Genomic DNA, 17,001 nt, shown 5'->3' on the forward strand with positions numbered 1-17,001 from the left:
AGGTATATAAAATTATGACAGGTGTGCAGAGGGTGAATAAGGAGAAGTTATTTACTTGTTCCCGTAATACAAGAACTAGAGGACACCAAATGAAATTAAAACTAGGGTTTAAAACTAATAAAAGAAAGTTCTTCTTCACTCAGTGCATAGTTAACCTGTGGAACTCCTTGCCAGAGGAGACTGTGAAGGCTAGGACTATAACAGAATTTAAGAAAAAGCTAGATAAATTCATGGAGGTTAGGTCCATAAAAGACTATTAGCCAAGGGTAGGAATGGTGTCCTTGGCCTCTGATTCTCAAAGGCTGGAGATGGATGGCAGGAGACAAACTGCTTGATTATTGTCTTCGGTCCACTCCCTCTGGGGCACCTGGCACTGGCCACTATCGGCAGACAGGCTACTGGGCTGGATGGACCTTTGGTCTGACCCAGTATGGCCGTTCTTATGTTCTTATGACTGCTCTGGGGATGTTGGGCAGGCTGATGTCCAGCCATGCATTCAGGCATCGGAAACGCCCCTTGAGGCATCCGAAGGCCCACTCTACAGTGTTGCAGGTTTGGCTCAGGCGGTTGTTAAAAGTGTCCTGGCTGGTGGTGGTGTGCCCATTGTAGGGGCGCATCAGCCACGGCTGCAAAGGGTACGCCCCATTGGACACTATACATGGTGGCCTCGTTGTGTCCCCCACAAGGAGCTCCTGGGCAGGGATATAGGTGCCCTCTTCTATGTGCCGCTCCAGCCAGGAGTTGCACAGTATCCGGACTTCATGGGCTCGCCCGGACCAGCCCACGCAAATGTCACAGAACCGGCCCCGGGCATCAGCGAGCGCTTGGAGCACCACAGAGTGGTACCCCTTGCAGTTTATGCAGTGTCCCACGCTGTGGTCCAGGGTGTGGATAGCTATGTGCGTGCCATCGAGTGTGCCGAAGCAGTTCAGGAAACTGAGGGCTGGAAATCCTGCCATGGCGTCGTCCAAGGCGCCAAGGCGGACAGCCCTCCTCAGGGTGATGCGATTGATAGCCTGGACCACCTGTAGAAGGGGGGCACTGACATGTGGGGCCTGCACATCAGGGGGCTCCCTACCCATTCCCCTGAAGGCCCCCAACCCAGGGGCCCTGTGCCCCCTTTCCCAGGGTGGGTGTGGGGCCCTGGTCTGACTTACCTCCAGGAGGATGGCTCCAGTGGTGGCCGTGCCTACCCTAAATTGGTGCCTCACTGAATGGTGGCTGTCTGAGGTGGCAAGCTTTCAGAGGGTGATCCCCACACGCTTCTTGACTGGGAGCGCAGGCCACATGCGGGTGTCCATGTGCTGCAGGGCAGATGTGAGCCATTGACACAGCTCCATGAATGTCTGCTTTGTCATTCTAAAGTTCTTGAGCCACCTTTCATCGTTCCCCTGGCCCAGTACCAGCCTCTTCCACCGGTCCCCACTGCTGGGGTGACTGCAGAGGCACTGTGGGGGATGGGGAATGGGGAGCAGTGGTTGCCCCATTACCAGGGCCTGCAGGACCCCAGTGGGGAGGGCGGGGGTAGGTGGGCTCCTGGGCATCCGCCAGACACAGGATGGCAGTCATCACCTGGGTCCCGGTGTGGGTGGAGGCATTGGCCTCGGACAGCTGCTGTTGCTCCATTCTCCTCCTGTCCTCAGAGCATGCTCCACGCAGTGCTGTGTACTGCTCTGTGGTGCTCTGTGTGTGAAGGGTGGGCATGTTTGGGAGGGGTCCTTTAAGGTGGCTGCGGGCTGTGGGACCCAGAAGGGCTTGTCGGCCATGTGACCCCATGCGTGGTGTTTCCTAGCTGATTATTTTGAAAGAGCCCATGTTCCTGTGTGGACGCTCCCTTTTGAAGCATGGGGGGTTCTTTCGAAATAGCAGATCAGTACAGTGATCCATTTTGTGTGTGTAGCTGCGCTATTTTGAAATCCTTTATTTCAATTTTGATTTTTGATGTTCTTCCTTTTGAAATTTCTTTGTAGTGTGGACACAGCCTAGGAGAGATCCCAGTCAGTGCCATTGTCTTCCAATGAAAAAATTAGCATGCTCCAGGAATCTAACCCCTACTTGACTGCTTAGAAATCGGTACAAGACTTTTTTCCAATTTATGTTCAGTAACTTTGGTGCAAAATGTTATGAAAATGTAATGGAAAAACACTGCAAATAAATCAAAGTTGGAAGGATATACTGCATGTTTTTGGACTTGAAGGGAGTATAAAAAGATGATTTTGAGAGAGTTGTAGAAATATCCATAAAATGATAGGTGCTTGGACTAGAATTTAATTATTACCATTTTCTTCATATGTACATTTTTAATGTGCAGTGTGATTATTATTAAATCTTAATCCGTGACTGAATAGAAGTGTTAAGAAAGATATAGGCAGATGCTATTCCCACTTCTTTTCAGAAGAGGCTGGCAAAGCAATTTAGTATTCCAGTCCTATTGTGGTCAGCAATTTGTGTTGTGAATGTGTGATGTGACAAATATTCAGGCAAATTTATTGTCACTTATGACCCCAGCTGAATTGTAATTTACTGTAGGTTTCCAGATGTGAAAGGCTTGGGCAGTAACTTACTGTGCCACTTGGCCTCCAAGACACTGCTTCTGTCAATTAATATTTCTGTCTAGTTTCAGTAAATCTTGCAGTTAGGTTGAAGAGCAAGTAAGCAAAGTTTAATGAGATAGCAGAATTAAAAATATAAGACAAATGACATGGCACATGAACAATCAAGTGACACTTATTTTAAGCCTCCAGTTTATAAATGGAAATAATGTGGGAAAAGCCTTGACAGCTGCTGTCCAATATCTTGAAATTGTGACATTACTTCTACTATAAATTCTCCTTTTGGGGGTTTGCAACTTGATTATAAAAAATAACTCTGAGGTGAAACATGGTAAATAGGCTGTCATTGTAGGAGTGAATGTTTAAATTTTAATTTGTGCTGTGTTTAGGTGGATTTGTTTTAGCTGTTCAGCTTCTGAGACTATGCAAACAAATTTGTTTATGTGCGATCTGTTGAACTCCAGATGGAAAATGGCTAAGTTTAAAACTTGGATGTTTAAGGAATTTATCCAATATGTTTGACTTTGTTTTGAAGATAATTAAATTTGAAAATTAACAGCTAAATAGTTAGATTACACTTAGTAATGTTTTAATTGTAAAGTAGACTATAATTTATAGTAATACTGTATTTTACATTTTATTAGCAGTAAGTTTCATAGGCAATTCAATACAAGATGTAGGAGTTACTTTGCAACTTGGGCTCCATTGGAAATTGCAATCATGTTTCTTTGGCCTAAATTAGGAGGCACATAGAAAATCTAAGAAATATGAAAACTGAAGGCTTTGAAAACTAAATAATGTAGGCATAGCCACTTCTAATCTTATCACAATTTGATCCCGGGATCACAGAACTGGGCATCATCTAGCAACTGGACATGTTTAAGAGGACTTCTGCAACAGTGCAGAACCCCACTGATGCCAATGTCTGTATGACTTCAAAAACAACAAGAAGTCCTGTGGCACCTTATAGATTAACAGATATTTTGGAGCATAAGCTTTCATGGGCAAAGACCCATGTCATCAGATGCATGAGTGGGCGATTTTTACAGAAGGATTTAAAGAGGGACAATTTGTGTGACTTCAAATATCCACCATGTGGAGGTATCTGATTGCAGGATCAAGCACCCATGTTCTAAACATAGCACCTCAGAAGTCAAAGGCTACTGTCTCTGAGGGCTGGAGAGAACAGGGGTTGCACCAAACCCTGGGCTACACTGAGGGCTGGCTGCCCCAGCCCCACCTCCACCCCTACCCCTTCCACCCAATGCTTCACCCCTTCCAGGAGCACAGAGCCTCCTTCCCCACACCTTGCCAATTAGCTTGCACAGGCTGTATGTCAGCTCCACTGCTTTCATGGTCTGGGAAGAAGTGATGGAAAAAAAGTGGGTGTGGTTGTGATTAATCAGCAGAACATAAATTCCCAGTGCAATGCTGTTGTGATAAAGACTGGTGTGATCCTTCAGTGTGTAAGGGGAATCTTCAACAGAAGATTTTTTAAAAATATGTGTATTTTGCACTTGTATGACTGCTGCTCTTTTCTTCCAGGTCATTAATAAAAATGTGTAGGGGACCCAGAAGTAAGCCCCATGGGACCTCATGAGAAACACCTATTTGAATCCCCCTTTTCAGTTATATTTTAAGATGTGCATTAGCCAACTTTTAATCCGTTTTAATGTGTGCTATGCTTACATCATGCTGTTTTTAAACCAAAATGTACAGTATCAAGTCAAATATGTTCCAAAAGTTTATTACTTCAACATGCAGAGGGGTAGCCATGTTAGTCTGGATCTGTAACAGCAACGAAGGGTCCTGTGGCACCTTATAGACTAACATAAAAGATTTGAGCATGAGCTTTCATGAACACAGACTCACTTCATCAGATGCTGGTCTTGGAAATCTGCAGGGCCAGGTATAAATAAGCCAGAGCAAGGATGGGGATAACAAGGTCAGCTCAGTCAGCAAGGATGAGGCTTACTACCAGCAGTTGATCTGGAGGTGTGAACGCCAAGGCAGGGGAAGCTTCTTCTGTATTTAGCCAGCCATTCGCAGTCTTTGTTTAAGCCAGAGCTGAGGGCGTCGAATTTGCAGATGAATTGTAGCTCAGAAATTTCTCTTTGGAGTCTGGTCCTGAAATTTCTTTGCTGCAGGATAGCTACTTTTAAGTCTGCTACTGTGTGGCCTGGAAGATTAAAGTGCTCTCCTACGGGTTTTTGTATATTGCCATTTCTGATATCTGATTTGTGTGCGTTTATTCTTTTACGTAGAGACTGTCTAGTTTGTCTGATGTATATAGCAGAGGGGCATCGCTGGCACATGATGGCATAAATTATATTGGTAGATGTGCAGCTGAATGAACCCACAATGGTGTGGCTGATCTGATTAGGTCCTACTTCAACATTATTATCTTTACCAATCAGACTTTTAAGCTGATCGAAAAGAAAAGACTTTAGTGGGAGCATTTATCATTTTTAGAAATCCCCTTCACTACATCTAAAAACAGGATAGATTGTTTAAAAGTATAAAGTGTGATAAACAACATTGGCAAAGAAACAAATCTGCCTACATGATTTGAAAGTTGATTTGCCAGTGTTATAAAATCTCAGAAATTTATTCCAAGTCTCACATTTTCTTTTTTGTTTTTCAAAATTCCAGCTTCGGGACTCCTGGGAGAAAGCAAGACACATTGCTATTTTTAAGCAGATTTCTAGCCTTACCATTGTGGCAAAGAAGCTTGAAACTATAAATCTTAAACTCAAGAACCAGAGAACAGATAAAAAGTGGATAGATGGTTATAGATACAGATGATATAGGTGGGATTTTCGGACCACTTGGGGTGGCAGTATTACTGTGCCCGTTTAAAATCAATTATGTTGCAGTGGTAGCATTCAGCTCTTTCTTTCCTGGGAGCACCAAGTTTTAGAAACACTTGGGGATTTGGAAAGGCTGTACGGGGCAGCACAGCAGGCAAAGGAATGAAACAAACAAGCTGGTGATACGGTGCGTACGCGCCAAATTATGGACGCAGAGCGATGTAAAATAACTTTAGTCCGGGCACTGACTGTATGAGCAACCAGAAATCCGCTTGCTCACGTGCAGTGTACCTTTGCCCGCAATATCTATTAGTTCCTCACCCCCGCACCCCACAAGTGTCCGGCTCAGCCACGGCCGGAGGAAGCGGGGCGTGGTGGCCTGCAGCCCCAGCGCTCAGGGACACGGGCCGCAGAGGCCAGGAGGATTTGCAGACGATCCCTACCGCAGGGGCGGGGTTAGAAGGGAGCTGCCGTTGCCGGGAGACGGGACTAACGATCTCTCAGAGGGGGATACAACGCTCCCAACCGCCACGGATGCGGGGGAGGGCAAAGGGGCGTGGCTCCAGCCCCTCCCCATCCTGCAGAACGGGGCGGCCCTGCCCCTCTGGTGGGCGGATTCAGCACGTGAGTAGCGGGGGTTGGGCGGGGCCTCGGGAGGAGTCGGGGCGGTGGCCAATGTGCGGGCTTGCGGGTGGGAGTGACTCGTCACGGAGCGTGCCGTTTTCGCCGTGGACAGGCTCGGTTCCTCCGCATGGCCCCGCTCTTCTGTCTCCGCCTCGCTCCCCTGCGCCGCGCCTGCCGACCGGTTTCTCCCTCGAGCTCTGCGTGACCCCAGCCCTCCCCACCCCTGCTTCTAGCCTGCCTTTGCCCCACCTGGAGCCGGCCGTGCGCCCGCCCTGGGTTCCCTTCCCGCCCCTCCCCTGAGTCTGTGCCCCCGTTTCTGGCGTGGGAAAACGGACGTAGCGGCTGCGGGCTAGGTGTGCGGCGCGGTGCTTTTCATCCCCGGTGCGCTGGGTGGAGCTGGGGGACAGGTCCTGGCTGGGTGCAATGGCAGACCGCTGCTTGGGGATGCACGGGGGTCGCAAGTTCCCAGCGCGTGGCCAGGCAGCCTTGTTGGTCTTTAAGGGGCCACAGGACTCCTCATTGTTTTTGCAGATATAGACTAACCTGATTCCTCCTGTGGCAAATGTCCTAGTAAATCATTGTTGCTCACTTTTGTAGTTTGCCTGTCATCTCAGTGTTAGGGGTAAGAACAGAAAAGTGCTTTTTTCAAATGGCAAAAGCATTAGGCACCAATATAACATGTTACATAATTTTACATAAAACATCAACCTTTGTGGATCTCTTGCCTTTACAAGTATGAGCAAGAAACCATTATTACTGAATATCAGTAACAGTACAACTATTTCAAGCTTGCAATACTTCACTTCCTAAGATTAAAATGTTACTTGGCTGCTTTTTGTTTTCCTAAGATCTTGTTTACACAAAATGTGTTGCACTTGAACTATGCTGATATAATTTAACGCATGCTTATTGTCTCACAGGAAGGAGATTCAGGATTATACTTTGATAATTAGGTTGATTTAAAAGAAATCAGAACGTTAGCTAACATAGTTGTGCCAATACAAAATTGATGCATACACCCAGGTTTAAGTACTGAATTATTTGTTATTATGTGTTTGAACTGTGTTGCCTTGTTTGTTAGTGTATGGGTTGCTTGTGATGTTGCCTTTTTGATTGTATAGTGCCAAGAATCCATTCATGCTCAATAGAAATACAAGTGTGAGGCTCTTGTAAACCTAGCAATTTAGTAACAGTCAACATTTTCCTGCCATTACAATGGTAGGTGTTAAATTCATCAAGTAAAACATTGGAGTTGTTTTTTAAGAAATTTTCCAAAGAGCTTTTATTTGAATGCAGTTGTAAGGAGCTATTATATTTGCATTATTAAGCTGTGGAGTAGATACATTGTAAAGCCGGGATTTACATTTTCTTTTTCATATGTTTTATGTTGTAACCTGAGGTGTATGTGTGCTGTTCAGGGCTACTTTTCTGACAGAACATAATGGAATTCAGTTCCGCCACCTTTTTTCTCTGGGCCCCGATTTTTAAAATGCATCTCTGAGCCACATGGCATCTCTTTTAAAAAGGCATCTCTGAGCCACATGCGGCTCTTCAAGCAGCTACTTGTGGCTGCCACAGCTCCAGCTCCAGTTCCCTGCCTGCCAGTGAAAGAGCAGGACTCAATTAGTTGGTTTAGTGGCCGGTGCCAGCCATTAAACCTATTAAATTGAGCCCTGCTCTTTCAGTGTGGCAGGTCAGTGAGCTATCCCTCTTGCATTGTATGTGAGGTAGCCAGAGGGCTGAGGGAAGCCACATAGCCATGCGGAAGGGAACATGGCAGCCAGCAAAGGAGCAGCAGCTTGTGGCGCTCCTTTTGAAATGTAAGGGAATCTTGTGTTGGGTGGAGGGGTGGTTTGGGGGATTAAAGGCTGTGGCGGTTTGGGGCCATGGGGAGGCAGGGTTAAAGGCTGGTGGTGGGGTGGGGAGGGGAGGGTTAAAGCCTGACTGTGAGGGAGGCAGGGGGGTTAAGGCTGGTGCCAGGTTGGGGTGTGGGTTTAGGGCTGATGGCAGATTGGAGCCATGGGTGGGTGTTAAAGCCTGGTAGTGGGTTGGGGCCATGGGAGGGTTGCGGGTGGGTGTGGGGTTAAAGCCTGGCCACAGGAGGTATGTGGGGTTAAGGCTGGTGGTGGCTTGGGGCAGCAGGGGGGTTGTAGTTAAAGCCTGGTGGTGGGCTGGGGCCACAGGGGTGGGTGTGGGATTAAAGCCTGACAGTGGGCTGGGGCTATGGTGTGTGTGTGTGTGGTGGGAGTTAGTCTGACGGCAGACAGGGGTATGAGGTTAAAGCCTGGCGGCAGGCTGGGACCACGGGGGGATGTGGGGTTAAAGCCTGGTGGTGGGTTGGGGCCACGTGTGTGTGGGGTGGGGGTGGGGTTAAAGCCTGGTGGTGGGTTGGGGCCACGTGTGTGTGGGGTAGGGTTGGGGTTAAAGCCTGGTGGTGGGCTGGGGCCACAGGTGTGTGTGTGGTGGGGGGTTAAAGCCTGGCAGTGGGCTGGGGCCACAGGTGTGTGGGGGGGGGGATTAAAGTCTGGCGGTGGGGGCAGAGTTCTGGCACCTTTTTTCCTAGGAAAAAAAGCACTGGTGCTGTTTTTGTTTTGTTTTGGTTGAGTGGTTTCTAGGTGGGAAAGAGAGGGAAGAACTTGAGCCCCCTGCTTGCTGCTTCTCACACCCCCAGCCAGGCTGAGGGGACATTGACAACTGTACCAGATGGGATGCCATTGCCACAAATGGTATTTAGTATGTCTGGCCTGGAGAGTTGGCAACCCTAACTAGAAGCCTGGAAGGAAGGGAGGGAGGCTCATCTTCAGCCTCAAGAGAGCAGGCAGGTTGCAGGGAGCACAGACTGGAGGAGCAGGGAACTGCCGCACACCCGACGGGAGAGAAAGAGTGTTTTTAAAGAGAAGTCCTGTGGCATCTTATAGACTAACAGATATTTTGGAGCATAAGCTTTCGTGGGCAAAGATCCGCTTCAGCAGATGCATCTGGGTCATCTGATGAAGCGGGTCTTTGCCCATGAAAACTTAAGCTCCAAAATATGTTATTCTATCAGGTGCCACAGGACTTCTTGTTGTTCTCGGAGATGCAGACTAACATGGCTACCTCTCTGGTACAGTATTTTGAAAGGGAAACCACTGTTTCTTTCCAGCCACCAGCTGTGAAGCTGCCCTTTGCTCCTCTGCTGTGCTCCAGTCTGTGCTTGCACCATTCACCACCACCTTGTGAGTGGGGGCTGGGCACAGCCCATGGGCATACCTAGGAGGCAGGGACTTGGCTGGGGGATGGAGCTGGTGATGAGCCCATGAAAGAGAGGGTGGCTGGGGCCCAGTGGCACCATTTAAGTGGGGTAGGGAGACCCAGTAGTTCCCCTAAAATTTAAATCCCCTGGATTTCATTCTTGAGGTCTGATTAAAGCACATGTCCTAGCTCCAGAGGCAGCTTTTAACTGCAGCAGAGCTTGTGCTGCTCCCAGATTTGCTTTGGGGCAGGAAGTTTGTGTAACAGAGGAAGCCTGGGTGATTAAGATAACAAAAGGCTTGCCATTCAAGTTATTGAAGAATGGCTAGGTGATCATGAAAGCACTGCCAAGAACTCCACTTAAAAGATAGGTAAAAAAGAGGTAGGACTAAACAGTGATGTGCTTCAGGGCTCTTCATGGACTTCTGCTGTTCAACTTATTCGTAAATTGTCCTGAAAAAGGGGATGAGCAATGAGGTGCCAAATTTGCAGATGGTATGAAATTACTCACAATTTTTAAGTCCAAAGCAAACTGCTAAGAGTTGTAAAGGGATCTCACAGAACTGGATGATTGAGCAACACAAGGGCAGACGGAATTCAGTGTTGATAAATGCAAAGTAAAGCACACAAAAAACTATAATCGCAACAATACATACAAAAATGATGGGGTCTAAAATCGCTGTTAGCACTCAAAAAAGAGGTCTTGGAATAATTGTGGATAGTTCCTGAAAACATCTGTTCGATGTGCAGTGGCAATCCACAAGCTAACAGAATATTGGAAATCATTAGGAAAGGAATAGATAATAAGACAGAAAATATCGTATTACCTCTGTATAAAATATCTGGCCTGCCCATATCTTGAATACTGTGTATGGCTCTGGATGCCCCATCTAAAAAACTATATTGGCTTTTGAAAAGTTACAGAAAGGGAAACAGAAACAGAACAACTTTCATATGGAGAGTAAAAGAGTGGGACTTTTCGGCTTGGAAAAGAAATGACTGAAGGTGAGGCGATATGATAGCAGTCTAGAAAATTGTGAATTATGTGGAAACATAGAATAAAGAAGTATTATTTGGTACTTTAATAACATAACACAAGAAGCTCACACAATGAAATTTATAGGCAGCAGGTTTAAAACAAAAATTATTTCTTTGTGATCAACCTCTGGAACTATTTGGCAGGAGATGGTGGAAAGGCCCAATCTATAACAGGGTTCCAGAAAGCACAAAGGAAGTTTGAGGATAGATCCATCAGTAGCTACTAGCCAGGATGGGCAGGGATGGTGTCCCTAGCTTCTGTTTGTCAGAACCTGGAAATGGATGATAGGCTGGATCATTTGATTACCTCTTCTGTTCATACGTTTTGAAGAACTTGGCATTGGATACAGTTGGAAAACAAGATACTGGGCTAGATGGACTATTTGTCTGATCCATTATTGCCATTCTGATGTTCTTACATAGAGCCCAAATGTATCTCCCCCCTGTTGTAACCCACTAGACCAGGGGTCAGCAACCATTTTGAAGCAGAGTGCAGAAATTTTACCTTTTAACCTCTTTGTACGGCCTGAGTGCTGTTGATACTTTTAAAAGTCTCTAAGAGTCCCACTTATAGCATGATGGGGACTCTGCCCTCAGCCCTGTTCTGTGGAGGGGGCAATTAGTAGCAGGGCTCCAGCCCCAGCCCTGTGGAGGATGCTTTTGGGGGATGGGGACAGAGACCGCCTCCCCACCACAGTGGGGGACTCTGCCACAGGCCTCCAGCCCCAGCTCTGTGGAGGAGGCTTGGGGAGGGGAGCAGGGTTCTGGAGGAGGGGCAGGGGGGCCCTAATCTTGTAGCTAGGACTCTGGAGAAGGCCTCTGGCCCTATCCCATGTTGCCACCCAGTCCTGTGGAGGAGGCTCTAGCGGGGGGAGGAGGGCTCTGGCCCTGGCTCTACAGAGTAGGCTCTGGTGGGGTTAAAGGCAGGCACCGCACCACAGCAAGGGCTCCACTGGAGGTCTCTGACCTGGTGCTGTGGCCCTGCTGTCCAGCAGGGGGACCCATGCTCTGGCACTGGCCCCATGCTGGAGCTCTGGTGAGGGAGGGGGGAGCTTCATATGTGTTAGTATAAGAGCTGAGTGGGTGAAATATATTTAATTTTCTTTCTTTTATATGGGAATTAGATATAGTGGTCTGTCAGCTAATTGCTAAATTTTCTATAAAAAAAACCTAGAGTTTTCAAGTGCCTTAGTACATCCTAGAAAGAGGTGATGTGTGTATGGTGGTGGGATGGGGCGCCAACAGAGTGAGCTAACTACTTTATGCTTAAACAATCTGCATTTAGCTGTTTTGCTTAGAGTTCCTTTCTGAGATGGGTTCTGGTGGCTTGAAAGCTTGTCTCTTTTACCAACAGAAGTTGATACAGTAAAAGATGTTATCTTACTCTCTTGTACTTCTATAGATGTAGTTTATTGGTGGTCAAGATATGTTGTGCTCCTATGTTAGTGGTACTGACTAGTGTGAAATATTCTACCCTGGTGCAAAAGGCAGTTTGATCATTTAGCAAAATTTTGAATTCTTCTATTAATTATTTTCTAATGAAATAATTAGCTTCCAAGATCTGAACACTACTACAAAATATTCATGTTCAGCTGCAGTCAAAAATCTGTTATAAGTTACGCAGTACTAGGTGTGGTCTTTGGCAAGGAATGTTCAATTAAAGTATAGCAGACATAAATGAAAATTCATACAGCTTAGCAATGTAATCTGTTCATTTTCTGTTTCTAAAATAACTTGTGTGTTCCTGCCAAACTTTTGTCATTTAATTTTTGTGATTTCTGTGGCTAAACTCAATAGAAGTAAGTATAATACAGCGAAAAGTAATATGTCTCTAAAAAGTTGTGCCTCTCCTTTCAAATCATATAGAAGTTGTAAAACCTAAAATAAATTGAAATGGGAAATTAAAGTAGAGGTGGCTCTATATTTAAAGTATTGATTTATTTATGATAGTATTATGTTGTACATATCAATCTGAAACCATCAACCATCATCAAAATCAAAACAAACACAACAAAAAACCCAACCAAAACCAATCAATACTGTTATCTTCATAGAAGGGAAACACGGGCTCTATTTAAACCATAAGATTTGTGAAAAGAGCTGTTTTTGTTTTAACAACCAACATACTTTCAGACCAAAATCCTGCAAAAATTTGTGCAGTTGCTTAAATCAAAGTTCAATAGATAACTTATCTGTTTAATGGGACTATTCCTATATTTAAGGTTAAACAAGTTAGTACACTTGAACCCCTTAGGCTATGTCTATGTTGCGTCATAAAGTGGATTTTAAGGCACTTAGCTTGATTTTACAATGTGACTGTCTTCACTGCAACTACCGTTAGCTCAATTTTAAGGGCTGCTAAGGCTGACTTTCTAGCCCTGCCCCTCTGATGCAGTCAATGCCAAGTTCAAATTTTAAAGGTTGAATTAATGCTTGTGTGGAAATGGTGTTCCTTTAAATCAATGTTATTGGCCTCCAAAGGTATCCCACAATGCCCCACAGGTGTCCATTATGGTCACTTTCACCTCTGCTGCCCTCCAGATGCTCAGAAAGCAGGTAACAGGAAACCTGGGAATTCGTTTTCTTTTTGACCAGCATGGACAGCACACCTCAGGAGCCATCACATCCTGCCATCATGAGTTCTCATGGATTTAATTCTGATCTGAGTTCTCAGGTTCACAAAAGAGCCCCAGCATGGGTCCATATCAAGATCCTGGATCTCATTTCTGTGCTGAGCAGACTGCAAACTAGCGAAAGAAAGGTGGACATTTGTGGGAATATTTCCCAGGGCATGATGGAAAAAGTCATGCCAGTGATGCTCAGCAATGCTGGGTTAAAATCAAGGAGCTCAGGCAGAATTATTAGAAGGTGAGAGAAGCCAGCGTGTTATCTGGAACGTTTCCCAAAACATGCCACTATTGCAAGCAGCTCCATGCCATTTTTGGGAGGGACCCAACCACACTCCCTAAGGGTAGTATCAACTCCTCAGGAAGTGGTCCTCGGGTCTCTGTTGAGAGCCGAGAGGGTTAGGAGAAGGTGGAGGCTGATAAAGAGGAAGACACCACCGCTCTGCAGATGCCCAAGGAAACTGATTCTGACAGCCTGGAGCTCCTTGTCACCCTGCAGCCAACCCCCTCATCAGCACCTGATGCTCCAGGATCCAGCAATGGTGAAGAGGGCTCTTCTGCTGAGTATATTTTTTAAACTGCGACAAGCAGGTTATGGGTTAGGTGTGGTGGACGTATGCTCCTTAAAACAGCTTGTTAATATTTCTGGGGTGGGAGCCCTGGTTATCCTTTTTGGAGATCTCCATAAAGGTCTCAGGCAATTACTCTGTTATTGTTCACACAAGGTTTTTGGGGATGCCTGATTTATTGTGACTTCCACAATAGCACACCTTGCCATGCCAGATAACCAGTAAGTAATCTGGCAACAGGGAACCACACAGCATTCTGGCAAATTTTCCAGCCCTGTGCTCTCACAGTATGAGCACATTTTCTTTTTCACTCCGTTAGGTAGCTGGTGTCTCTTTTTGCAACCTAAAATCAGCAATGGAAGTTTCATTAAAGTTTGTCCTCTTAACATTATTGCACTTCTCCCTGGACATTTACATTTTCCAGGACTGCCCTGCCACACCATGTGACTGGTGGGCTCTCTATCTCCTGCCTCCATGTGGCTGGCAGGCTCTCCTGGTCCTCTCTCTGCCCACCCCTGCAACCACATGGCTGTGAAGGATTTATGAGCAGCTACAGAGAGTTTTTTTTATCTGTGACTTACGTTTTACAGGGCTGACCCCTGGCTCAGCCCGCCAGGCAACTGGTGGACTTGACCCCTCCCCCCACTACATGGCTGCTGGGCTGTGTGGACCGTCCTCCTGGACACCAGCATGTCCAGTGTGAGCTTTCCCTGCTTCAGATGGTCTTTTCCCTGCATAAGATTTATGAGCAGCTTCTGAGAAACATTTTTTCTGCACTTTATATTTTACAGACCTGTCCCACCCCCACAGCCATCCATGAGCCACCGAAAAAGTTTTTTTTCCATGCTTTCATTTTACAGGGCTTTGTTTCAACACTCACCCACACCAGCCTTAAGCTACCAGTATCTTACCCTGTCCACAGTTGAAATGGTCTGGATAATGAATAGCGTCTGTTCTGCAGAGGTTGATTCATTGTCATACTTAAGAAGCCAAAAGTATCCTTGGAAAACAAAAGTTGCAGTGATTGTCAAACAGAGACCCATGCATTATATGGGTCAGTGTATTGTTGCATATTAAAAATTGCATCTAAATTTTGACCGTGACCATCTTCAACAAACAGTGTGAGTGCGGGAACACAGGGTTGCTGCAATGCACTGCAGGGAAAGACCCAAACAGGGCCTCATTCCCCAGCAGTTTGGAAAGGCAGATAGGGAGCAAGGCAAAGCCGCTGCTGACAGAAAGTGGACCTAGCAGTGGTGACAAAGCATGTTGCAGTGTCAATAAAACATGCTCTGGTCCAGGACCAGGACTCAGCAGAACTCCTGATGGCTGTCAAGGATCAAACCAATACCCTGTGGTCCATGCTGGAATAGCAGAGGGACATCCACCACAGGACTCAGTTAGGTGGCCTCCTCATCCTGTTGGCTGGCTTGCACATGATAATGTCTGACTCCCCCTTATCAGGGGTCCTGAACTTGGAGGGGAAGGGCAAGGACAGTCTTGTGGTCTACGCCCAGGACCTTGCCATACTGCAAATGGCTCACATGTTTTTATGAAAACCACAGTGTTATTTATTGGTTCACGTGGTGTGTAGTTGGAGGTGCTTTCATAAAGGTCAAGCACACATCCTTGTGGGGGAGGGTATAACACGGGTAAAATGCAGCAGATTCATGTGGAGTATGCTCATTCACAAAGCTAGTTTTTAAAGTCTCCCTGACTTCTGTTGCTTCTGCATGTACGCTGATGAATGCCCTTGTGTTCAGCTGTGCATAAGCACTGCGGGGCATCTGCCTCTGCAACGCAGTCTGGCATGAAATTTTCCTCCTTTCATTTGCAAATCTTATGGAGATTAGTCTGCTGCAACAATGAGGTAGGAGGCGGGGGTAATGTTGGCTTTGCAAAGGAGCAAACAGGTCAAAAGACACCTGAATCTGGCTTTTAAATGGCTAAAGGCACATTCCACCACCATTCTGCACTTGCTCATCTTATAGTTGAAGTGCTCCTTTCTGTGGTCCAGGGTGCATGTGTATGGCTTCATGAGCCAAGGGAGTAGAGGGTAAGCAGGGTTGACCAGTATCGCTATATGCATGTCCACATCACCAATCTTGATTTTCTGGTCTGGGAAGAAAGTCCCATCCTGGAGCTTTTTGTACAGACCTGGATTTCTAAAGATGCATGCATCATGCACCTTTCCTGATCATCCCATGTAGATATTGGTGAAATGAGCTTGTGATCCACCAGCGCCTGTGACACTATGGAAAAGTCCCCTTTGCAGTATATGTACTCTGAGGCCAGGTGGTCTGGGGCCAGGATGGGGATGTGCATTCCATCTATGGCCCCACCGCAGTTAGGAAACCCCATGGCAGCAAAGCATCCACTATGTCCTGCACGTTTCCCAGAGTCACAATCTTCCACACCAGACTTGCACATATTGCCTTGCTTACATGGATCACTGTGGCCTGTGCTGTAGACTTGTCCCCCTCAAATTGATTTCCCGCTGACAGTAGCTGTCAGGCATTGCACACTTCCACAGAGCAATTGCCACCCGCTTGTGAACTGTCAAAGCAGGTCTCATAGTGGGGTATTGCTGCGCTGCAGGGTGGGGGACAGCAAATCACAAAGTTCCATGAAAGTTGCCTTCCACATACAGAAGTTCTGCAGCCACTGCCGGTTGTCCCAGACCTCCAAAATGATGTGGTTCCACCACTGTGTGCTGGTTTCACTTCTGTAGAACCAGTGTTCCACTGCAAGCAATATATCCATGCTAGCTCTGCATTCCTGGTCTCCAGTTCTTCATTATCATCATCTGAATCATCCTCATCCACTTCATCCTGTCACTGGCTTTATCAGTAAAATACTGCAAGATGCTTCGGGAAGTGGCCATAAAACACAGTGCAATGGCTATAAGCTGTTCATGACCCATGCTAGAGCTGTGCAGCAGCATGAACTGGGAAAATGGCCTGAACAATGAAGCAAAATTTCTTGGGCTGGCTGGCTCTTTTCTAATGGTGGAGGGGGTGGGGACATTGCATGCTCAGATGATGACACGAGACACCCACAAGCATGTGCAACACATTGGCTGTGTCTACACTAGCCCCAAACTTTGAAATGGCCATGCAAATGGCCATTTCGAAGTTTACTAATGAAGTGCTGAAATGCATATTCAGCGCTTCATTAGCATGCGGGCGGCCGCGGCACTTCAAAATTGACGTGCCTCGCTGCCGTGCGGCTCATCCCGACGGAGCTCCCTTTCAAAAGGACCGTGCCTACCTTGAAGTCCCCTTATTCCCATCTGCTCATGGGAATAAGGGGACTTTGAAGTAGGCGGGGTCCTTTCGAAAAGGAGCCCCGTTGGGACAAGCCACATGGCAGCGAGGCACGTCAATTTCGAAGTGTCGTGGCTGCCCGCATGCTAATGAAGCGCTGAATATGCATTTCAGCGCTTCATTAGTAAACTTCGAAATGGCCATTTGCGTGGCCATTTCGAAGTTTCGGGCTAGTGTAGATGTAGCTATTTTTTCCCGTAACATACTGGCACAAAAGCCCAGAA

Source organism: Carettochelys insculpta, chromosome 2 (assembly GCF_033958435.1).
Source record: "Carettochelys insculpta isolate YL-2023 chromosome 2, ASM3395843v1, whole genome shotgun sequence".
NCBI lineage: Eukaryota > Metazoa > Chordata > Testudines > Carettochelyidae > Carettochelys > Carettochelys insculpta.